This window comes from Lygodium microphyllum, chromosome 26, assembly GCF_053477565.2.
Source record: "Lygodium microphyllum isolate KBCC chromosome 26, Lygodium_microphyllum_v1.1.10, whole genome shotgun sequence".
Taxonomy (NCBI): domain Eukaryota; kingdom Viridiplantae; phylum Streptophyta; class Polypodiopsida; order Schizaeales; family Lygodiaceae; genus Lygodium; species Lygodium microphyllum.
In genome coordinates, this window is record NC_141160.1 from 83109005 (window position 1) to 83135371 (window position 26367).

The following is a 26367-nucleotide window of genomic DNA, read 5'->3' on the forward strand; positions in this document are numbered from 1 at the left end:
CCAGTACCTTGAGGAGGAAGAGTATCTCCTCAATATACGGTAGTGGTGCCTCTCATGTCAGCAACTTGAAGAGGAGATACCTCTATTCTCTCAAGTATATTTTTCTAGCTCCACTACAACATATAGGCCTTATACCGACATTAAAAGCGACGAAAATGTTCATAAAGAAATTTGTCCCCGTTGTCGCAAAAAGTGTCGTTATTGGTGAGGCCATAGAACAGTCGGTATTAGCATTGTTATCAACGTTGCTATTTGCGTCAATATCAGCATCAACGCTGATACTGACATAAATAACAACGCTAATAATGATGCTTTGTGACGCATTTTGCGACGCTAATATCAACGCGTGTAGTAAATTTGTGACGCTAATAGCGAGGGTAACAAGGAAAAAAATTTGTACCATACAAAATAGTTTCAGAAATGTGTATAATGCTCGTGTAAATAAAGACAAAGTGTACTTAAATCATAGCATTGATACATGAAATAAATACATGATCACATAATGAAAGTGACCGGTACAATCATGGCAAGATATTACTGCTACATAGAAAATGTCTACACAGATCACGTGACTAAAAAAGAAGGGTGTGTGAGCTCCACGGATCCAAGGGCAAGCTATAGGTCATCACCATCGAAAACCTTGTCTCGCTGCAAAGGTGCATCAAGCGGACTCTGCAAAAAAAGAAACAACTACGCATCAGTTCACCATACAATAATGCATTCTAATTAAGCATGGTAACTACGAACAAGAAAGATGAGTGACTTACAGGGCCACCGCGTCCATACAATCCGTGAGACTGTGCCTCTCTACATATCGAGTCTCAAGGCTGGTGGGATTGCGATTTGTAGTGGAGTGCTGCAAAGAAAACAAAATACAACTATTAGAAACACGATTGTCACTATAAAGGATATTGCAAAAAAATAAGCAAGAAAAACAAAAGAAAACCTTACAAAGTCCTCTAGATATGTCCTGTGGCCCGCCACTCCCAAGATGATGGACCACTCCGGCCTCTAGTCGTACCCTTGTCGCCTTGCACTATTGTCTCCAACGTCTTGGAGAATCTATAGCCTCCTCCTTGAGTCGGCACCAGTCATCCGTGTCTAGCCACTCAGGCTTTGAAGCCCAACTCTTGAGTGCCTTACATGTGTCCGATCGACTGTGTGACATATATGCATGCATGCACTCCATCATCCAGCCCATAGAAAACCTATCTGCTATAGCTGGTACTGGAAACTCCTCATGCAAGGATGCTACTATGCAGTCATTGCTCCCCTCCGGTACGTTATTCCAATGATCCAAGACGTTGTGCCGAAAAACTTGGGAAGAGATCTTGTATTGCTTGGTAGTGATTTTCATGTACCATAAAGCCTGCACAGTTTACCACCAAGTGAGACAGGGCCGTCCCTCTTGCACAAAGATCTTGTGTTACTTGGTAACAATCCTCATGTGTGATGAAGCCTATATGCATCACCACCAAGTAAGGGAGGTCCCCTTGCCTTACAGAGAGAGTCCACATTGCTTGGTAGCAACCCTTGCATGCTACAAGGTCCACAAAGGTCACCACCAAGTGAGGGAAGGGCCCCCCTGTTTCAAAGGGAACCCATTTTTCTTAATGGTGATGATCCTGTACTATGAAGTCTATAAGAGTCACTACCAAGAGAGGGAGGTCCCCTCCTCTTCCAAGAAAAGTGTGTATTGCTTGATAGTGACCCTTTTTCCCTCTTCCAAGAAAAGAGTCACTACCAAGAGAGGGAGGTCCCCTCCTCTTCCAAGAAAAGTGTGTATTGCTTGATAGTGACCCTTTTTCCCTATTCATATGTTGTAAATTTGGTATGGAGAGACATCATATTGTGCTTTTTGGTGCTGACCCTTTTTGCTTATTTTTTCTTTTATGAATAGGAAACAAGATGAAATACAAGCTATATTTTGAGGATGACGTGGAGAAAATCCCAAATCATAAGGCTTTATATTCCCTCATAGTGTGTTGCTCACTCCCATGCTCTCATGAGTTGTCCTGCATGTTTACTTTCCCATTTCTTATTCAAAATGTTGTGTTCTTGTATGAATGTGCTTAGTGTGCACATGGACAAATACCAAAGAATGACATCAACTCACATAGTGAACATAGAGGCACAATAATATGTTCACACTCATGACTTTGTGACCAATAAACTCAGAGAAAGCTAGCTAGGGTGCTAGATAAATTACCTCGCAATGCACACAAGAACATGGAGAACTACCCAATAGAATCAAAGAGATATCATCTTCTACAATCCCCCTTTTTATTACAAGGATCACATCCGTATGATAGAAGATAGCCTACCATTATTATTAGAGAGGTTGAAGAGGAAAATGAGATGATATCCTTCGATGTAGAGGAGGAGGGGTGGAGACAACTCTATAGAGTCTACATTGAATCCTAGCTACCCCTGAAGACCTAAAGGAAATGCAATCAATCAATGCATGTGATAAAGGAAGCATGTCCATATCATGCATGCCTACATTTACTATGTTAGATGGCCATTGCTGGCCATTATTATGGATTTACTAGACATCCATGAGGACTACAATCTCATTATTTGTGGATTATTGCCGCTTCCAGACTTACGAGGCATGGAGCAAGCTCCTCGTATTTCATATCATGTTCAAGATGGATTCACTGAAGGATCTAGAGATTGTGAATATTGTTGGGAAAAATGGAGATAATTTTGGTAGACTTGACTAGTAGTTGTCTAGTCCCCTGGTATTAATGGCCAATTAATTTGTGGTCCTGTAAGAGAATCAGCTGAGCTCCATTCTCTTCTTCTTGGAATCTGCTGATCAAATCCTTCATACCCACTAACCAACTGAGGGGGTTGAGAAAATGAAGTGATAGGAGATGGAAGAGGAATGAGTAAAAGAGGATGAAGAGAGGGGTAGGCAAAATCATAAAATGAGGAATAAGCTAAAGAAGGACTAGCTAAGAATTTAGGTGAATCAATTAAGAAAGGTGTTAATTGATAAGTAGAAAAAGTAGAAGGTATTTGGATAGATTGGGAAGGACAAGGTGGAGAAGGGCAAAATGCTCGAACTTCAATGAAAGAACAATATGTAAAGATTGGGATTTGAGGAGCACCCTGAGGTTGGAAAAGGAGAGGTAAGATGGCTGCTGAGTTGGATTGATAAAGGAAAAAATAAGCATCATAGCGATGGGCCATTTGTTGATAATAAAATAAGCTAGGAATAGAGGGACCTAAAACATATCGTCGATGGTAGGCATCAAAGAAGGATGAATCAAATGGATAGTTTTTGAAAAGATAAGCTAAAAGATCCACCCTATGTTGGTTAATGTCATGTACATGAGTAGAGGCTCTATTCTGTCGTTGGTTTAGGACTATAGAATCAATCATTGAATGCCATAAAGTGTCAGGGAAAGCAACCACTTTAGAAGAATAGCACTAGAATATTTCATCTATCCTCAACTCCAAATGGTTGACACATAAGGCAGATTGTAAGACCACATCCCTTACATACCAAGCCAGATCTACATCATCTGGAATTAATAGATCACCTCGTAGATACATATAAGACAGCACCATGGTATCCAAAGTCACAGAATCTGCAAAGGCCATACGGACAACTTCTATCAGCATGTAATGTGTCTAGCTATTCACTCCTAGGACATGTCTTAGCAGCCCATCAGGAAGAGAGTCCAGAAAGCGGCGTCTGGCACTCCCACGGAATGTCACAAGCTTTGCGATCTAGGTCTTCTCAAGTCTGCCACAAAGCGGAAGCATTCCAGCCGTTCCCACTTAGGATCGACCTGAATCAGGGTTTTCCTAATGGTCAAGTTTCTCCGAGGTAACTAGCATCGAGTCCAGATGAAATACTTTATGCAGAAACATCAGGGTCGAAGAAGATTTATACTGCACTTGGTTCAAGGAGAATGGAAAACGAGAGGGATGCGAAGCTCGACTCTCTCTACCCATAAGGCATAGTCCCATTCCGTTCCCCTAAAATAATATAAATCGGGACTCTAGCTTCCTAGATTCTAGGTCATCGTTTGCCTTGCTGTCAATTCCTTTGAGAAAAGTTCCTGCCCAACCGGGACCACCCTTCCATAGGATGGACCCATGGTCACATCCACTGCACTTTCCTCAGGGTGCTTTAGTTATCTAATTACCTACCACATTTATTTTGACAAGGAAAAACAGCTTCCTTAATTAGCCAATTAATCACCGGTTGCTTCACGTAACTTAAGCACTGACATAGAAAAACAATGTCAAACAAGTTCCTTTTCAATAATTGATCTTATTTATCAGTCTTTGGAATACATCATATAATCCAGCCCAAAGGCTAATCCATAATCCGCCTGAAGGCTAATCCATAATCCGCCCGAAGGCAATTCCAGGGATCCTCAAGGATCGCTATTCTAAGTTTCTGCCCGTAGACTAGTATGCGGGCCTTGAGATCCAATCCCGAGTCACGTCGGCCTCTTGTGCAAGATCCGAAGACAAGGGATTTACGGCTAGAGCCCCCCTAGTACCTAGGCGTCCTCTTGCTCCAAGTAGCGCCCACGGAGAGACCTCTCGCGGCGGGTTTGATCCACATACATGGCACGGCTAACAATCCCCTTGGATAGGGTCATGCAGACAATCAGGCGTAACTGATGCTGCCTCTCCCTCTAGGCCTTCAACCTAAAGCATTAATTATCTTTCCATCTTTAGTTCCTTGAGCAAAGAAGTACAAACAGTGCTTCTAACTATACAAACATAGTCAATCCAGTGGTCGTTTGTTTGGCCAACTACTAAGGTGTGAATCCTTCTCTCCGAATGCATCCAGCATTCAATCCGGGATCAATAGCGACTTGGCAAGATCCCAAGGGTTTCATAAGCCAAGTTTCTTGTTTACCCTCTTTCCTTGGGTTAGGGTTTATACCCTGTTAACTCAAATTAACAAATACCTTAGGTTTCCTTACATTAAGGTCAATAATTCCTAGATAACCTCGTTGTCCTATCTAGATTGGTCAATTTCTCGTTAGATGATACACAACTTCCCTAACTTGGCAAATCAGCCTCAAGGAAGAGTGATGTAGCAGGATGACTACTCATCCTCTTGCGAATTAGACTTGTATGCAGAACTCGCCAACCTTGTTCTAAGGAGTGGCAATTCTATTTTGTGATTTAACACAAAACCATGCAATGTTGCAACTTGTTACATAGGTGTCGCACATGACTTGTGGGATTATTTTTGCCATCACATGATATCCCTTGGCTAGGAATACCTTTGGCCAGGAAATAGGGTTTGGGAGTCCTATTGACCCAATTCCAACCTTAGCCCTACTAGGCCGACAACGTTTTGGTCTTAGGGTTTCTAAATTCAAACGGAAGTCTAGTATTTGGCCAATTGATCCTTAGGGTGAGGACCTTATATCGTTCTTGCATGGGCATCTAACTAACCCTAACATTCCGTGAATGTGGGTAGGACCTTTTAACTTTCTTGGGATCCAACACATCCTAGGTCTGCGTCTGCAACAATTTAAGGATATCCTCATTTGAGAATAGTTGTCTAGTAGTAGGGAAAGAGTCTCCCTGACAGGGTAATGACAGAGCCTTGCCCAAAATTTTAGGCGTCAATTGGACAACGGTTCCTCTGAGAGGATTAGACCTCTTATTGTAAGAGGCTAGAAACTAATCACAAGTATGAGTATCCTCTGGAATGAGTGGTAATGAGAGTGCCATGAAATTTTTAAAGCCTGCTTTGCCAATAAGTTCAGACTCCAGCAATAAAGAATAATCGTGAGAGACAAATGGGACTTACTGGACTGGAGGAGGAGCTTGAGGTGCAATTTAGATAGATTACACACCCCCCACACACAAGACAATCATAGGGAATGCCTGCAAAAGAACAGAATATCCATAAAATATAAATCGACTAGAATAAGCACACACAATGACTAACCGACTGACCACCCCAAACAATCCACATCCTAGAAAAGATTCGGCATGACCTCTACACATATGCGATGGAAAGCTTCATGCTATGCAACAAACATGCACCCGAGACCCCGCATCAAGCAGAAAAGAAAACTACAGACCGCACCTGTAATTGTATTATATAAGCAAACCATAATACCTCAATAACCCTCTCAGGACATAACCAAAACTTTGGTAAGCAATGACAACTTGAAAGACTGCACATGCCCATCCTACAAAGCCCATTTATTAAAAAGGAAAAAAAGTGCAGTGAGTGGAATGATTTTAGTAATGGTTCATTTTAATAAATTATTAAAAATGGGTGAAGTTTTATTAGGTTGTAAACCTTAATAAGAAAATGACGGTTCCTTCTTAAAATATTAATTACAAATTATTAGGGTGAAATGGTGCTTTTAATGGATCCTAAACTTCGATACCTAGACTCAGGTCTCTAAATACATATTCATTGATTAAAAATTAAGTGTGTGTTTAGCACTTCTTGTGTAGTGCATGAATTCGTGATGGCGGGTTCATTTTTAATAAACTTAGATGTGTCTGTAGCACACGAAGTGCTTGCTAAGTGAACGACTGGTTCATTTTTAATTGTTTAGAAAAATGTGTGTTTGGTGCGAGTGCATGTGGAAAAGTGGGTGACCCAATTCATGCATAGGGAATGTGCGGTGGGTGTAGCTTAGTAAGACACGTCTAACCATAGGCGAATGTGATCTCCCTAGGCATGTCCTACCCTTGATGTGCCCGAAGCGCAAAGTGGGGAGCAAAAGGACTAGGGGATTAGGGATAGAGCTGGCTGGCCAAGGCCATTGGATGCACCTAACTTGAGGACCCTTAGGTGTAGTGATTGTGGCACTCGTCATCAAGTGAGGCGTGTTTTACTGCTTTCTACTTGATTTTACTTTCTTTCTTTGCTCTTGTCTTTTCCTTTTTTCTTTGTTCTTTCTCTTTTTCTTTTTCTTGTTTCCTTTTTTTTTCTTTTTTCTTTTTGTTTATTTTTTTAAAAATATACATGACGAACTAGTCCTCGTGTCCCTAGTCATGGGAGGAAGAGGTTGGAGGACTTGAGGGACTTACTAAGGAAGTTCTTGCTCTCCATGTGGTCCTTTAGATTAATACGTATATTCAAAGGGTTGTTGACAAAAAGGGATGACTGCATCTAGTAAATCGACTGTCATTCATGTCCTCTAGTAGGGCCATGCAAAAGGATGGAAGGAGGGTGGCTCTCATCATAAGCCTTGCTATTGTGCAACTATCAATGCCAGTATTGAAATCAAAAAATAGAGGCGGTAGGCAGTATTCATGAGAGGTAGGATCTTGCTTAAGTAAAACTCTAAGTAATCTAAGGTAGTTACATGTTGTGATGAAAGTTGGATCAGGGCAAGAAGATAATTCGCTAGGGAAATGGGAGATGGAGGGCCCTAGGTCATCTTCGGAGAATGTAAGGGCTTCCTTTGGCTTAGTAGCATTTACATTATAGATTTTTGGGACGACCATGGATGTTGAGGTTAAAGTCCACTCCTATCCTTCTTGGATATGTCATATATGTTGCACCATTTCTCTTGTAGGGTAGGGTGCTTCAAAATGACATCCATGCATCCATGTTCCCATCCCAAATCCTTCTTCTTCACTTTGGTTGTGACTCTACCCCTTCATGGACTTGGGAACCTCCATAACTTTATCTTCTCGATAGTGATATACCTCCATCCCCCACAGTGTTGGATTCTTCTCTCTTTCTGCACTCCCCACTAATTTCCAAGCCTTCTGCCCATGCTTATCACCTCCTCCACCACTTTAGGAGATAATACTTGGCTCATTGTGGGCAAGAATCGGAAGGTAAACTCAAAGGGTTTGCACTTGTTTTCCGACTGTTCCCACATTGCGAGCTCCAGTTCTAGTTGACAGAAAAGCATTCTTCTTTTTGTGGGATAGGAGCTTCCGGGATTGCTAGGGTTTGCACCCTTAGCATCCTTTGTGCTTGTTCCAACATCTTCTTCCTCCTTTTCCTGACTTTTGCTTTTATTTCTATAGTTGTATCTTCTAGTGGCACTTCTTGTTGAGATTTTGATCTTGAAGAGGGTGGTCGTGGGACTTGTTCTTCATCTTATTGCCCCACCTTGAAGTCTTGCCCTACTTCAGGAAGTGATATGTGTTGTTCTTCTTCTCTTATTGGTTCATGTGGTCCCTATTCCTCTATATACCCCAGCAAATTTTCCTCTTGAGCTATTAGTTCTACCGTTTAGCAAGTAATCCCTTTGCTCTTGTTGCCTTAGGTTGGTTTCTACTTCTTGTGCCTGGACACACAAGCCATGCCTTATGGCTTTGCAAGTAATCTCTAGCTTTTTCTTTAAGGTTTCAATGGCCTCGTCCTCTTCTGGATGTGTGACATCTAAAATGGTGTCAAGGAAGGCACATTGCTAGGCTTCTTGTATAGCTTGTGCCTTGCTCTCTGCTAGCACTCTATTGCCTTCAGCATGGGCTAGATGGCTTGCCAATTCTTTCACTCTTCCCTCACTCTTGGCTGCCCTTCATTTCTTTTAGGCTTTAAATTTTCCTTTGTGCTAAGGCCACCATCCTTGGCTCTTGTTCTTTCCACCTTTGGATTACTTCTTCTTTCTTCTTTTTCAAGTTCTCAATTTTTCTTTTTAGCCTTTCTTGCTCTTCTAGCTCCGTTAGCAACCTATGCTCCATTTCCTTCATGTCTCTTTGATCTCTTCATCTTTCTGAGATTTTTTTGCGTCCTCTACTTCAAGTTTTTACATTGCGTCTTCGATCCTTTTCAACAGCTCTCTAAATTCTTCATGTTGCAGGAGGATGAGCTTGTACTCCCTTTGCAAGCCTATCAAATCCTGTCGTTCTTACTGAAGCCTTTCTTATCAATTGTCTTCCTTCTTTTTCTTGGCCTTGAGCTCGTCCTTTAGTTCGTAGACTTCCCTTTGGTACCTTGCTACTTGGTGAGTCTTTTCTAATTGGAAGATTGCCAATGCTTCTCTTGAGCCTATGATTCTGCCACGACTGTCTTCTTTTCCTCCTTTGCTCTTTCTGACTATGCAAGAAGCTCCTTCACATATTTGTCATATCCCATAGACAATGGCACTACTGTAGGTATAGATGTTGTTGATGCCTCTATATTCTACTTCTTGGGATCTTGCCTTGATTTGACATTCGTAATTGCCAATCTCTTTGTTTGAGCCATTGGAGCTCCTCCACTCAAATCTGGGGCTATTTCTTGCACTTTATCCACTAGATATTGCACCTAAGTCATGAGATTACTTGCATCTACCGTGGCAATTGGTTGAGATTGATTTATAGAAAAAGTCTAAACAAGAATATTTACCTTCGATATTGATTCCTCTTATAAAGACCATCTAGCATGTGACTATACCTAGGCATGTCAATTTAGTGGAAATGTAAAAAATGGTTGATGTCTTGTATGTACTATTACAAAAAGTAGATTGAAGGCCCATTCATTGATCCATTGTCAAAGGTAATGTCATGATGAGGGGCAAGAAAGTTTGCAAGCCATTGGGAAAGAATTGATGGTTCCCTCTTTATCAACAATATATTCTTTGGAGTATTGGAAATATTTAAAGAACACATATCTTCTTGATCCAATGCATATTATTAAGAACATTGGACACTCCTCATGGAAACACCTTATTGTCTCAAAGGATTATGAGACATCTAGAAAGGATTTGAAGGGACAAAACTCTAAATCAATATTGTGGCTTAGACATTCTAGAGAAGAAAATGGCATTGAATACACTCTAGCTTGGTGGGTTCTAGTATACCAAGAAATCGTGAAGATAAATAAGCAAATACACTCTATTTTCATGCTTACATGATATAGAGGATCACTAAAAACATATGTACTACAAGTGATGCCACAGTGTCTTCTCTTAAGACCCATGATTGGCACAACATCCTTAAAGTAGAAAATTTTATTCATTTTTACATACATTATTCATGAAACTCTAAGTATATAAACTTGATGTGTGCAATAAATTTTGGCCTCTTGCCATCGACAATTTCATGACAATAAACATATTAGATATCATTTATTACTCAGGCAATCTTACTAGGTATAATTTGATATCTCTCTTTGATGTTTTTGGATCCATGCTTCAAGGATATATGGCTAATATATTACTTTTTTGTTTCAAGAAAATGGATTACAAGTAAAGAAATAGAAACATGGCTCATTCCACAAAAGAAACTTGAATACATTGAGATTGTTTGTTTAATAGAAATAGATTTATCTATGTCATTTTTTGACATCTTGATGCACATTCTCATTCATCTGGTGGGTGAGGTTGAGCTTTCAATAGTTGTTAGTACTCAATGGATGGTTTTTGTGGAAAGGTGCATGAGAATATTAAAGAGCTATGCATGACAAAGATCAAGGCTTGAGCATTCAATGGTGTAGGAATGGTTGCATAGAGTGGATGTACTATCTTAAAAAGTTACATGCAAAACCTTGACAAATATTGTTTTCTTGCACACATTGAGGAACCATGAGAAAATATATTAGATGGGGTCTTATGTGAAAAGGGAATTCAAATGCAATTGAAACAATAAAAGCAAGAAAAACTGAGCATCTTCATGATCTGTGACTTTGAGTGTATGGTATCTTTCATGAAATAGTACGAAGAGGAATGCAAGCATATTAGAAAAAGGAGGAAAAAGTCTATAAGGTTATAGCTACCTCCATCCATCCTTTCTTGGATGAGCATGCGAATAAAAAGAGCAAGTGAACAAATATTGATATTCATAGAGAGTAGCATGAGTTGAGTTTCCGGTGTGATCAGGAGGCAATCCTTTTTCTTAATCATGCTAGAAATAATACAAATGCAATATATTTATTTACATCTTTACATGTGTATCTGATATACACACGAGTTCATGCTCACTACAATATGTATGCATACAATCAATATTTCCACATACTTAAGATATATGATCTTTGCGCCACATAAGGTCACTCCATTGTTGCATCTTTTGAAGAATTATCATATGTAAGCAAAAAATATCAAAATATAATTGATGTCAAGCTTTGATACATTGGTTATATAGTTGAAAATTGTGAGTTGAACTATCAAGTCATGAAACCTATTTGAAAAATCATCTTATGTGTTTTTTAATATTAGTTTACATAAAATTTTCCATTTTGTGAAATAGTATGTTTTTGGAGAGGTTTTCTTGAAGGTGGTTTGGTTCTATGCTAGATATAAAGGCACAAATAAAAATTGAGACTTGAGTCCATCCGTTTTTTTTCCACCAACTCCACTTGATTGTTGATGACCATAAAGGAACCATATATCCTTCTTATGCATTGCAAGTAGGCATATTTCCTTTATAGAGTTTCCCACTCTTATGCCATGATATGGTTTTAAATTGTACTAATGAATCTTAGAGAACAATGAATTTTTGACAACATAATTCTTGATATGAGTGACATTGAGGTATAGGACAATACAACATTGGAGATTGAGACAAGAGAAACTTTGGAGCTACAAGTGTTAAGCTTGTCAACATGTGATACTAAGAATGATACAAAGGATACTAAAAAAGAAGACAACCTCCAAGATTGTTGGTGGAAATTGTTCTCAAAATGGTGGAAGTAGTACATAAAAAGATTTCATCCTATGACTTCAAATAAGTAATTAGGGATCACTAGGGGAGATTTGGACTCATTTTTGGGCCTTGTAAGAATTGCCATGTCATCATCCTTTAAAAAAAGGGAGTCCACAAAAAACTATATCCATTGTACCTCAAAATTATATCATAAAACATATTATTGGAAAATCTTGATGAGAGGATTCTAATGCAAAAACCTTTGACAAATTTGGAGTTTATATGCTTGAGTTATGGCCTCCTAACCAGAAAGTAGTCTCAAAAGTTTCACAATGGTAGCTTGACCCGCATTTATTATTATGAAATATTCTCTCAAATCCCACAAATCTTAAAAGGCCTAGAAGTGAGTCCAAATCTCCCCTAATGAATATGGATATTTAATCAATTAATGATCATTCAAGAAATAGTGTATATTTAGAGACACACATGGGTTCCTATGGCTTAAAGAAGGTAAGTAGCTTGTTTAAATCAAATTTTGTGCACACCTTTTTATATACTTATAAATGAGGGGGTGGTAGAGAGCCTATGACAATGACCTTTAAAGCTCAATTGGGCTTCAATTCTCTTGGTACTCAATTTCATGTTGGCCAATTACATTGGATTGAAAGCCATATATGTTTGAGGACACACTAGTCTGAGTGTAGAATTAAGATGGACTCAAAGTTTGTTAGCAAAGGTTGGTGAGAGCAATCTAGGACATTGAAACTAAAGCAAATTGTAATATTTCCAAAGCCCAAAAGGATAATGTGCAATAAGGGAATTTTTTTTTTCATTATCCCCTCCCTCCCCCCAGTCGACGGTTGTGCTGGAGGAGAGAGAGGGGAAGCATGATGACTGAGCATCGCGCTTGAGCTCGTGGGAGGGAATGGGCATGCACTCGGTTAGCGTGGGGGAGGGGAGGTACCTCTCCCTCTCCCATATAAACCCCCTGTGGGGAAGGCTGAAGGAAAGGTGATCGTGGGAGCCGCCATACTGCCGGCCGACTGACGAAGAGGAGGAAGGCTGTTTCGAACAGAGAGGAGGAGGCGGTAAACATCCTTGCTGCTGCAGAAGGAAGGTTGTGTGTCACCGTCGGAACCGTTAGATGCTGCCGCTACCGCCATCGAACCCATCTACTGCCTCCATCCTCTCTCCCCACGTGGCCCTTCAAGCCCACAGAAGCTTCTTAAAGCTTCTAAGGGGGGCTCCTCTAAGCCCCCACTTCCCGTGGAGCCCTTAAAGCCCTTCCACCCCCTTGTGTTGGCCTTCAAATTTTCCCCCCTCCCAGTTTAGATCCTTTTTAAGGACCTCCTTAAACCCCTTTTTCCCTGGTTCTTATCCACCTTAGCCCCCACTCCTCTTGGCCTCAAAAACCACTAAACCCCCCACCCCGTGCTTAAGCCACCTTAGCCCCCAAAAAACCACTAACCCCCCCTTCGTGCTTTATAAGCCTTAAGCCCTTTTTCCCTTAAGCCCCCTTCCCTTGGATGGAACCCCCCAAAAAGAACTAAGGCTTGAAAAGTCTTATCCACCTTAACCCCCGTGTTTAACCTATAACCCCCCTTTCTTGTGCTTTTTGAAACCCCCTTTCACCCTTCACCTTTTCCCTCGGCTTGGAACTTACCCCCGTGTCCAAAAATCCCTTCAAGATCCCCCTTCCCATACCCTTTCACTCCCGTGCCCAAAGATCTCCCAAGGCCCTTCATATGTTTTGAAACCACACTCACACACACCCTTTTCACCGTGTATAAATCCCTATAGGGATTTTTCTTTAGGCTTTGTAAACCTTGCCCTCCTGAAGAAATTAAGACCTTAAAGGTCTTATTACCCCCTTCTCGTGGTTAATCCCTTAAAGATTCCTTGCCTCGAAAAAGAGAAGAAGAGTATTGAAGCAACGATGGAATTCCGAAAAGGAGTGTAAAGCTGCTTCCACGTTCGAAGGACTACAACTGCGATGTCGCCTAAGAAAGTCCAAGGAGTAGTTGCGCGAGGGTCATCTCCCAGTATCCATGTGGATATCTCACCCCAAAACCAGGTTTTTCCTTCTTAATTTTATATTGGTTTTAATTCAATCATGCAAGATGAATTGTTAGGGATAAGATATATATTTTATCCTAGTTATTTACGATGAAGGAATTTAATTTAATTAAACATGCAAAATAAATAAAGTATAAACATAGTTTTCCTTCAAAAAGTATTATGCATTGAAACGAATTATGAGCAATATTATTTACCCACTAAAGTAGTTTACTTCGGTTAAGTCTGGAAGATATAAACTGCATCTTGCACCATTAAACCCTATTCCTCTTTACAAAAAAAAATCATCATGGAAAGTGCAAATCATGAAAGGATTCTTGCGATGCTTAAACCCTAGGAAGTTGTCATTGCTAACTGCATAACGTAGCAAGGGAAAGATTGCATATTTAGCAAGAGTTTGTTCGCAAAGAAAAGGGAAGAATAGTTGGATTTAACCTAACCTCAAATCGATGAAGTATAAGATTGAAAAGTCAATTGACATGTAGATAACAAATCATACGGAAGTAATCTCGAAATTACCTTCTAGAGTTAACCAAATTAAAAATGCTACGAAATATTCATTGGGAATGAAGTAAAATTCCAAGAAACATCTATACCTTAAATACATGTCCACATTCCCTGAATATAGGGCCAGTAAATTGTAACCGAAAAATAAGAACTAGGGTTTATCCCTGAGAAAATAATAAAAGTTAGGAGACCCTAGGTCTGACAAACGTCAACTTAAAGAAACTAAAACGGATTCTTTCATCACATATTACGATGCAAGACTTGTGCGGCAAGTACGAAGTCATATGGTCTTGTGATTGATTCACAAGAAGAAAGGTTAAATACCCTCAACAAGGATGGCAGATCCTTACGCAAGTTATCTTGCAAAAGGATATATTCTTTGATATCCTTCTAAGTAAGGAAGGTTAAAAACCGGAAACTAAAGTATCCAATGAACTTTAGGGTTGACCAAGTTGGGTTAATAGGATACGCCCTAACCTAGAATATAAAGGATCTTGCCAAGTTGCAAGGTACCCCGGATCGAGTGCTAGATGTATTCAAAAGGAAAGATTCCTTCCTTAGCAGTTTGCCAACAACAAGATCGATTAATGGAAATGTTTGTGCCTGCTAGAGATTTTAGAGCACTGTTTGATTTATGAATTATAAATTAAATGAATATCTATACTTCAGGTTGAAGGCCTGAAGGGAGAGGCAGCTTCAATTACCCCTAACTGCCTGCTTGACTCTAACCAAGGGGGTTTTTGACCGTGCCGGGAATGTGGACGGAACCCGTCGCGAGAGGTCTCTCTATTGAGCACTAATTGGAGTAGGAGGACGCTTGGGTGCCAGGGGGGGCTCTAGCCGTAAATCCCTCGCCTTCCGGGTCTTGCACAAGAGGCTAACGTGACTTGGGATTGGATCTCCAGACCCGCATACTAGTCTACAGGAAGAAACTTGGAATAGTGATCCCTGTGGATTACTGGATAGCCTTTGGGTAGATTATGGACAAGCCTACGGGCGGAACTCCTTGTATTTCAATGATAAATATGATGAGATGTTAATAAAGAACTTGTCTGATATTGTTTTTCTATGTCACGTGATAAGATTACGTGAAAGAACCAGTGCTTAACGGATTAATTAAAGAAGCTGATTGTTACATGTCCAATTAACATGTTAGATAATTACATAACTAAAACAAACCGAGGAAAGTGCGGAGGATACGCCATGGGTCCGTCCTACGGTTGGGTGGTCCCGGTTGGCCTGGAACTTTTCTCAAATCTCGAAGAATAGCGGGATGATCGTCAAAGGACATGAACAATGAAAGCATTGACCTAGAGTTATGTCTTACCCGATTTACATTGGTTTAGGGGAATGGAATGGGACTATGCCTTATGGCAGAGAGGTTGAGCTTTGCATCCCTCTCGTTTCCCACTCTCCTTGAACCAAGTGCAGTGTGAATCCGCTTCGGACCTGGCATTTTTGCGTAAAGTAGTTCGCTTGGGTCCGACGCTAATTGTTGTTAGGTAATGACCAATCAGGAAAACCCTACTTTTGGTCGATTCTAAGTGGGAACGGCCAAAATACTTCCGCTACGTGGCAGACGCGGGAAGCCCTAGATCGCAAATCTCAAAACATTCCATGGGAGTGCCGGGAAAAGCTTTCTAGACATCCTTTCCGATGGACTGCTAAGACGTGACTTGGATGATACTAGTGGACACATTACAGTTGGTATCAGAGCCCACCAATAACAGAATTGTTTTTATGAAATCTCAAAGAAATGAAGTAAAGCAATTGTTGCTATCCAAACATTTTCTTACCTTCAATGCTATCTTGTAGAATTACGAAGCGTGGAACAAGCTCTTGGTATTTCGAGTCATGTTTATGACTGCAATGCATTCTCCGCTTTATCGACAAAGGGTTGAGATGATGAATATCCTAGAGCAGATCTATAATCCATCACCTTTGTACATGGAACGAAGATGGATGGGTGCTTCAGGAATCTACTATATAGCCGCCCACCGGTTTGCTTATCTACAGACCAACCTAAAGAGGATCAAGTGGTTGGAAGGCCTGAAAGTCGTGAAGCTGTTCGTTTTTGTGGAAGCTCACGTAAATTCGACTTTACATATTCGAGGTCGGAGGGTTGAGATAAACTCATATGTATATGAGGAAGTAACAGGATTAAAGTGTTGGGCCGCCATGAGAAGTATGGATTCCAACGGAAAGGATATCCTGAACTTCCAATGACTTATCGATTCCTGAAGATCCATGACCCAAAACCTTACTATTACACAGTTCCTGTAGATAAATGCAATACAACGTTGTTCTCCCCAAACTAAATGTAAAAATAGGCTTATCATCGCATGAAACGTTGTATTCGAAAGGGCTATGCCCATATAAATATAAATAAAGACTTCTTTTTATCAATGTCTGGCTGTGCATAAGAGTTGATAAAAAGTTAAGTAGGTACATTGTTTACAAGATAGCTGAATTAAAAATGTAATATAAGCTAACGTTGATTATCGTATAATAACATTAAGAAAACCTTTATTCAGGCACAACCCCAGGTACAGGTTCCTAATTCACCTCCTACATCAAGTACTGTTGTGATCCAGGAGAAGAAGTTCCTTCTCAAGCAGATTAAGCCACCCGAGTTTGACGGGAGAGGCAAATTCGTCCAAGCTGATGTTGAAATTTGGATTGAGTCCATGAAGGATTACTTTGAAGCAGCCGGTACTACACCCGCCAATCACGCTATGCTCGCCAAGTTAAAACTCACCGGCAAAGCCAGACTTTGGTGGAAGCAATGGTGCAGGGATCAAGGGATGGCAGAGAGATCCGTTACCTAGGAGAAGCTGAAGAAAGCCATGCAGGGAAGATACTTACCACCTGCATATCGCACGCAGAAAATAAATGAGTTCTATGAGCTAAAATAGCTGGGACTCACTCTTGATGCATACTACTCTAAATTCGTCTCACTTTTAAAGTATGCGCCACGGATGGACATGACATAGCAAGTATCCAAATTTTGTGCAGGCTTAAATCCACCAGTAAATACCCGTCTCAAATCTATGCGTCCATCAGATCTTCAAGATGCACTCATTCGAGCGGCGCCTATAATTCAGGAGATACAAGCTAGACCAAGGGGTAACAAAACTTGGTCCTATAATGACCCAAACAGAGGAGCATTCACACCTCAAATGAAGAGAGTTCAAGGTCATAATCAGGGACAAAGAAAGAAAGCAAGGACGAATAACGTCAACCTACTCAAAGTAATGGCTGAAACATCCATTGTTTCCACTGCAACGAGCCCGGTCACTTCAAGAGGCAATGTCCCAAGCTTGGTGGAGGACATCGCCAAGAACCTTTCCAAGGAACAGGCCGTGGTCAAGGAGCCACTACCCAAGGAAGAGGAAGAACCGCCTGCATTGCCAATAGGAAAATGTACGAAGAAGGGGAAGAAGAAGATCCGACCATGGAAGCAGAATTCGAAAGAGCGACAGTCCATGCCGCTTTACACAAAAAAGGGCCGAATCGCCAGTTCTCGATGATTCAGACACCGTCAAACTATCAAGGTAAAGGGTTCAAGACCTTGATTGATTGTGGCAGTACACATTCCTTTATCTCACCAGCATGTGCAAAAAGATTAGGAATAGCCACAATAGAAGCACCTACCTTGCTTGTGGAATTGGCAAATGGTAGTGAGGTTACTTGTACCAAGCAAAGTGCTAAGGTGGAATTCTTTCTGGGAGAAAAGAAGACTTTGGTAAATTCAGAGTCATGAATTTAGGTATCCATGAGTGTCTACTCCGAATGGATTGGCTTAAACCTAACGACGCCCACATTAACTGTGGAAAGGGTCAAGTTTCCTTTCGAAACTCTGAAAGGGAATTAGTCACAACTCAAGGCAAGGCTCGAGTGCCAAAAATCCAATTGGCCAAAGTATCTCGAATCATAAAAGGAGTCAGAAAAGGATTACCTGCTTACTTGATCAAACTCAACAAATTAGATCAAAAGCAAGAATCTCATGAAGGACCTTCTTGGATAAAGGAATACGCGGACATATTCCCTGAAGAGTTGACTGAACTTCTGCCTCAAAGAGAAGTGGATCATGAGATTAGGTTAGTACCTGGAGCTGCGCCAATTGCAAAGAGACCTTATAGAATGTTCATACCAGAAGCAATTGAGCTGAAGGACCAACTCAAGCAACTGCTAGATCAAGGCTACATCCGGCCTAGCAATTCACCGTGGGGAGCTCCAGTACTATTCTAGAAAAAGAAAGATGGGACACTTCGCCTATGTATTGATTACCGAGGGTTGAATCAATCGACAGTCAAGAACAAGTATCCTATTCCTAGAATAGATGAGCTTCTTGATCGTCTTCAGGTGCAAAGATCTTCTCCAAGATTGATCTCAAGTCAGGTTATTATCAAATAAGGATCAAGGAAGAAGATATCCTAAAGACGGCCTTCAATACAAGATATGGGCACTTTGAGTTCCTAGTTATGTCATTCGGGCTTACGAATGCACCTGCCACCTTCAATAGGTTAATGCAGGACATCTTTAGGCCATATCTTGATGATTTCGTGCTTGTCTTCTTCGATGACACTTTAGTCTATTCTAAACAGGAAGAAGATCATGAACCTCATCCTTTAGACAATGAGGTCACATAAGCTGTATGCAAAAATGAAGAAGCGTGCATTCTTCAAGCATCAGATTGAATATCTGGGATTCATAGTATCATTAGAAGGAATATCAATGGACCCAGTCAAGGTCAGAGATGTGCTTGAGTGGCCAACACCAGTATCCGTCAAAGAGATACGTAGCTCTCTTGGATTGACAGGATGGTATAGGGTCTTCATCAAAAACTATGCTTTGATTGCAGTACCTCTGACGGATTTACTGAAGAAGCAGACTTCCATTACATGGTCAACTCTCGAACAGAATAGCTTCGACAGATTGAAGCAAAGTTTGGTATCAACACCTATTCTAAAACTTCTTGACCTCAATAAGGAATTTGAGGTAGTAACTGATGCTAGCATTCTTGCCCTGGGATGTGTACTTATGTAGTAAGGTCATCCAGTAGCGTACTCTTCAAAGAAATTGAAGAGTCATGAAAGGAATTATGCTACGCATGATCTGGAATTGCTAGCTATCATCCATGCTCTAAAGCTTTGGAGACACTACCTGTTGGGTAACAAGTTTACTCTAGTAATAGACCATAAGAGTCTCAAATGGATCTTTACCCAGAACGAGCTCAACATGAGGCAACGTCAGTGGATTGAAGTGTTGGAGGAATATGACTTTGAAATCAAGTACCGACCAGGGAAAGAGAATGTAGTTGCCGATGCACTTAATCGTAAGGCATTCCTAAATTCCCTAATCTTGCAGAATCCATCAACGGCCAAATCTCTAGCTATAAAAGTATCTATGCCAAACAACCCTATACTTGAGTTAGCTAGAGAGGAAGCATACCATGATTTGGTCTACCAATCAATGCTAAAGGAGATCTCTATTAAGGATCAGAATCAAAAGTTGCAAGCTAAGTATCAGGAATTTTCCATTGATAATGGACTTGTCTACTATAGAACAAGGCTGTGTATACCAGCAAGCCAGTCACTTAAGCAGAAAATAATGTGGGAAGCTCATGATTCCCCTTTCGCAGGACATCTTGGCTATGCTAAGACTCTTAATGCAGTTAGGAAGAGCTGCCATTGGGAGAGACTCAAAGGTGACGTTCTCAAATATGTCATTGAGTGTTTGTCTTGCCAACGTATCAAAGTCAAACATGTCATGATGCCAGGGAAACTGCAACCGCTTGATATTCCCCAAATGAAATGGGAATTCATCAGTATGGATTTTGTTGTAGGCCTACCCCAAGTCCAGGGAGGATACAACTCTATCATGGTTGTGGTTGACATGCTTACCAAGGTTGCACACCTTATTCCAGTAAAGACAAACTATAAAGCCTCCGACATTGCAAGATTGTTTATCAAAGAGATATTCAAGCTACATGGTTTACCCAGAAGAATCATTAGTGACCGAGATTCTCTCTTCACATCACACTTCTGGAGAGCTATCTTTGAAGCTATTGGGACTCAACTCTTTTTTAGCACCGCCTACCATCCCCAAATGGATGGCCAAACAGAGTGAGTAAATCAAGTCATCGAGGATATGCTTGGGGCATATTGCTCTCGAGAACTGAAGAGGTGGATTCAATACTTACCTTTGGTAGAATTTGCATACAATGCTTCCTACCAGCAAAGCATCCAGATGACCCCTTTCCAAGCATTGTATGGTCATGACTTTCGAAGTCCCCTAAATTTTTCTGATCCAACCTTAAGGGTTGAAGCTTCAAGACAGATGTTGGAAGAGATGGATGACCAAATAAAGTCAATAAGAAAGGACATACAAGCGGCCAAGGATAGACAGAAGGCATACGCGGATTTGAAGCGTCAAGAAAGGGTCTTCGAAGAAGGAGACAAGGTCTTCATTTGCGTACGCCCTAAAAAGAGTTCCCTAGTCTTAGGAAATTGTAAGAAGCTAAGTCCAAGGTATTGTGGGCCGTACAAGATCCTCAAATGCCTAGGACCTAATGCTTATAGATTGCAACTCCCTGAGAACCTAAAGGTTCACAATGTATTCCATATCAGCCTATTGAAAAAATATGTACCCAACCCTAACCATGTACTTGATGACCAACAAATTGTAATGCCTAGTCAAGGAGTCCTTGAACTAAGGCCTGATAGGATCTTAGATGTTAGGGAGAGACAATTACAATCTAGAACCTTGAGAGAATGCCTCGTCCAGTGGAAAGATTATCCTGAGGAGGATGCCACTTGGATAGATGAAAGCACTCTCAACCATCAATATCCCCAGTTTATCTCGAGATGAGGACATCTCGATTCCTCCAAGGGGGAGAGAATGTAATATTTCCAAAGCCCAAAAGGATAATGTGCAATAAGGGCAATTTTTTTTTCATTATCCCCTCCCTCCCCCTAGTCGACGGTCGTGCTGGAGGAGAGAGAGGGGAAGCACGATGACTGAGCACCGCGCTCGAGCTCGTGGGAGGGAATGGGCATGCACTCGGTCAGCGTGGGGGAGGGGAGGTACCTCTCCCTCTCCTATATAAACCCCCTGTGGCGAAGGCTGAAGAAAAGGTGATCGTGGGAGCTGCCATACTGCCGGCCAACTGACGAAGAGGAGGAAGGCTATTTCGAATAGAAAGGAGGAGGCGGTAAACGTCCTTGCTGCCGCAGAAGGAAGGTTGTGTGTCGCCGTCGGAACCGTTAGCTGCTGCCGCTACCGCCATCGAACCCATCTGCCACCTCCATCCTCTCTCCCCACGTGGCCCTTCAAGCCCACAGAAGCTTCAAGAAGCTTCTTGAAGCTTTTAAGGGGGGCTCCTCTAAGCCCCCCCTTCCCGTGGAGCCCTTAAAGCCCTTCCACCCCCTTGTGTTGGCCTTCAAATTTTCCCCCCTCCCAGTTTAGATCCTTTTTAAGGACCTCCTTAACCCCCTTTTTCCCTGGTTCTTATCCACCTTAGCCCCCACTCCTCTTGGCCTCAAAAACCACTAAACCCCCCACCCCATGCTTAAGCCACCTTAGCCCCCAAAAAACCACTAACCCCCCCCTCCATGCTTTATAAGCCTTAAGCCCTTTTTCCCTTAAGCCCCCTTCCCTTGGATGGAACCCCCCAAAAGAACTAAGGCTTGAAAAGTCTTATCCACCTTAGCCCCCGTGTTTAACCTATAACCCCCCTTTCTTATGCTTTTTGAAACCCCCTTTCACCCTTCACCTTTTCCCTCGGCTTGGAACTTACCCCCATGCCCAAAAATCCCTTCAAGATCCCCCTTCCCATACCCTTTCACTCCCGTGCCCAAAGATCTCCCAAGGCCCTTCATATGTTTTGAAACCACACTCACACACACCCTTTTCATTGTGTATAAATCCCTATAGGGATTTTTCTTTAGGCTTTGTAAACCTTGCCCTCCCAAAGAAATTAAGACCTTAAAGGTCTTATTACCCCCTTCTCGCGGTTAATCCATTAAAGATTCCTTGCCTCGAAAAAGAGAAGAAGAGTATTGAAGCGATCGTGGAATTCTGAAAAGGAGTGTAAAACTGCTTCCACGTTTGAAGGACTACAAATGTGATGCCGCCTAAGAAAGTCCAAGGAGTAGTTGCGCGAGGGTCATCTCCCAGTATCCATGTGGATATCTCACCCCAAAACCAGGTTTTTCCTTCTTAATTTTATATTGGTTTTAATTGAATCATGCAAGATGAATTGTTAGGGATAAGATATATATTTTGTCGTAGTTATTTACGATGAAGGAATTTAATTTAATTAAACATGCAAAATAAATAAAGTATAAACATAGTTTTCCTTCAAAAAGTATTATGCATTGAAACGAATTATGAGCAAGATTATTTACCCACTAAAGTAGTTTACTTCGGTTAAGTCTGGAAGATATAAATTGCATCTTGCACCATTAAACCCTATTCCTCTTTACAAAAAAATCATCATGGAAAGTGCAAATCATGAAAGGATTCTTGCGATGCTTAAACCCTAGGAAGTTGTCATTGCTAACTGCATAACGTAGCAAGGGAAAGATTGCATATTTAGCAAGAGTTTGTTCGCAAAGAAAAGGGAAGAATAGTTGGATTTAACCTAACCTCAAATCGATGAAGTATAAGATTGAAAAGTCAATTGACATGTAGATAACAAATCATACGGAAGTAATCTCGAAATTACCTTCTAGAGTTAACCAAATTAAAAATGCTACGAAATATTCATTGGGAATGAAGTAAAATTCCAAGAAACATCTATACCTTAAATACATGTCCACATTCCCTGAATATAGGGCCAGTAAATTGTAACCGAAAAATAAGAACTAGGGTTTATCCCTGAGAAAATAATAAAAGTTAGGAGACCCTAGGTCTGACAAACGTCAACTTAAAGAAACTAAAACGGATTCTTTCATCACATATTACGATGCAAGACTTGTGCGGCAAGTACGAAGTCATATGGTCTTGTGATTGATTCACAAGAAGAAAGGTTAAATACCCTCAACAAGGATGGCAGATCCTTACGCAAGTTATCTTACAAAAGGATTTACGCTTGGGTGCCAAGCAGGGCTCTTGCCGTAAATCCCTCGCCTTCTGGGTCCTGCACAAGAGTCTAACGTGACTCGGGATTGGATCTCGAGGCCCACATACTAGTCTACCGGCGGAAAATTGGAATAGTGATCCCTGTGGATTACTGGATAGCCTTGGGGCGGATTATGGACAAGCCTACGGGCGGAACTCCTTGTATTTCAATGATAAATATGATGAGATGTTAATAAAGAACTTGTTTGATATTGTTTTTCTATGTCACATGGTAAGATTACGTAAAAGAACCAGTGCTTAACAAATTAATTAAAGAAGCTGATTTTTACATGTCCAATTAACGTGTTAGATAATTACATAACTAAAACAAACCGAGGAAAGTGCGGAGGATAGGCCATGGGTCCGTCCTACGGTTGGGTGGTCCCGGTTGGCTGGGAACTTTTCTCAAATCTCGAAGAATAGCGCGATGATCGTCAAAGGACATGAACAATGAAAGCGTTGACCTAGAGTTATGTCTTACCCGATTTACGCTGTTTTAGGGGAACGGAATGGGACTATGCCTTATGCCAGAGAGGTTGAGCTTTGCATCCCTCTCGTTTCCCATTCTCCTTGAACCAAGTGCAGTGTGAATCCGCTTCGGACCTGGCGTTTCTGCATAAAGTAGTTCGCTTGGGTCTGACGCTAGTTGCTGTTAGGTAATGACCAATCAGGAAAACCCTAATTCCGTTCGATCCTAAGTGGGAATGGCTAGAATACTTCTGCTACGTGGTAGACGCGAGAAGCCCTAGATCGCAAATCCCGAAACATTCCATGGGAGTGCCAGGCGAAGCTTTCTAGACATCCTTTTCGATGGACTGCTAAGACGTGTCCTGGATGATACTAGCGGACACGTTACACAAATCTAGTCTAGTGAAGAGCAAGGCACAAAAGGAATCATTACCAAAAAGTGTTGATCTATCACAACCCTATTGATCACATGAGTGGGTCACAAATGGTTCATGTAAAGGATCATTTATAATATTAGAGATACAATGTAAAAGGTGTTCTCTTTCTTCTCTATTCTATTGTATGTTTTTGCATTTGTTATGTTTTTGTTCTTCAAGTTATTGTATTTTAGTCATAGTCATACCTTGTGTAGGTTTTCTTTCAAGATCCCTCTCCCTCCACTTTTATTGATCAATTCAACTCAAGAAACCAAATTGTAATGAAGGTGAGTTTACCACGCATTTTTGCATTTGTATCAAAGGAAGAGAGTCATGTTGCTCAAGTGGTTCACTTATGTCTATAGCACATCTTGAACTCTTGCTCCAACTATGTAAGGAGAAACTTCTTTAATATTGATTTTGGATCTCTATAAGCCATTGCAATGAAAAGAGTAGAGTTAGCACAATAACTAATTTGATATGATATAGATAAGCTTGGATTTATAATTAAACCCACTATAAATGAGTGAATTACATGTATAGAACAATGATGTTATGTATCTATCCATAAAATATCATCATTTCTCTTAATGGAATGATGTGTTCATCATGATCAATATCACAAGTGATGCAATATGTTCCTGTGCAAGTGTTGTAACCTTTAGAAAAAGAAAAATTAAACATATAAAGATAGGTGAGAGACAATTCCAAAACCCATACAAAATGGCAATAAAATATACTCAATAAGCACTACAAGGATACAGAGGCATAGCGACGGCGCTTTCCAATGCAAAATAGCGGCATTGCTATTTGCATCACTATTAGCAGCGACGGTGCTCAGACAAAAAAAAGCGGGCCGAAACCTGAGCACGTTATTTTGTGCAAGTAAATGAAAGAGAGAGCGAAAGGGGGAGCGAAAGAGAGAGCGAACTCCATCTTGCATTTGAGAGGGAGAGGGAGAGAAGAGAGAAAGAGGGAGAAGGAAAGCTTCCCGTTGCCGCCGCCGTTCGCGAAGAAGAGGAGGAAGTGTATTGAGGACGAATAGGAGCCGCTGTCACAAAGAGGAGCCGCCAAATCCATCCTCGGGCCTTTATGGTGAGTGCATTTTTCCTTCTTGCTTTGTTTTTGTGTTTTCTCTTTTTCTTTTACTTGTTTTTGTTAAAAATCATGTGTATTGAGAGAGGGAGAGAAAATGAGAGAGGGAGAGGAAGAGAGAAAATGAAAGAAGGAACGAGAGAGAGAGGGAGAAAACATTAAACGTAATAGGGAAAGAGAGAAAGAGAGGGAGAGAGAGACGGAGGGAGAGGGAGAGAGAGAGAGAGGAGGGAGAGGTTGTTGTTTTATTTCTTCTTTTCTTTTTTTATTGTTTGCTATTGTAGTGGTAGCGGTAGTGGTAGCGGTAGCGGTAGTGGTAGCTATTGTTTAATTTCTTATTTTTTTGTTTGTTGTTTTTGTGGTTGTCGTAGTAGTGGTAGTGGTAGTGGTAGTGGTAGCAGTAGCGGTAGCGGTAGTTGTTGTTTAATTTCTTATTTTCTTATTTGTTGTTGTTGTGGTAGTTGTAGTAGTACTAGTGGTAGTGGTAGTGATAGTAGTAGTTATTGTTTAATTTCTTCTCTTCTAGTTTGTTGTTGTTGTGGTAGTCGTAGTCGTGGTTGTAGTCGTCGTAGTCATGATTGTAGTAGTAGTACTAGTAGTAGTAATAGTAGTTTTCTTGTTTGTTGTTATTGTAGTAGTAGTAGTTTTTTTTCTTTTTCTACTTATTGTTGTTTATTTTTCTTGTTTGTTGTTATTGTAGTAGTAGTAGTTTTTTTTATTTTTCTACTTATTGTTGTTTATTTTTCTTGTTTGTTGTTATTGTAGTAGTAGTAGTTTTTTTTATTTTTCTACTTATTGTTGTTTATTTTTCTTGTTTGTTGTTATTGTAGTAGTAGTAGTAGTAGTAGTAGTAGTAGTTTTTTCTTCTTTTCTTGTTTGTTGTTATTGTAGTAGTAGTAGTAGTTGTTGTTGTTGTTGTTATTGTTTTTTCTTCTTTTCTTGTTTATTGTAGTGGTAGTGGTTTGTTGTTGTGGTAGTCCTAGTCGTAGTTTTAGTCGTCGTAATCGTGGTTGTAGCAGCAGCAGCAGCAGTAGTAGTAGGAGTAGTAATAGTAATAGTAGTAGTAGTAGTAGTAGTTTTCTTGTTTGTTGTTGTTGTAGGTAGTAGTAGTGGTAGTGGTAGTGGTAGTGGTAGTGGT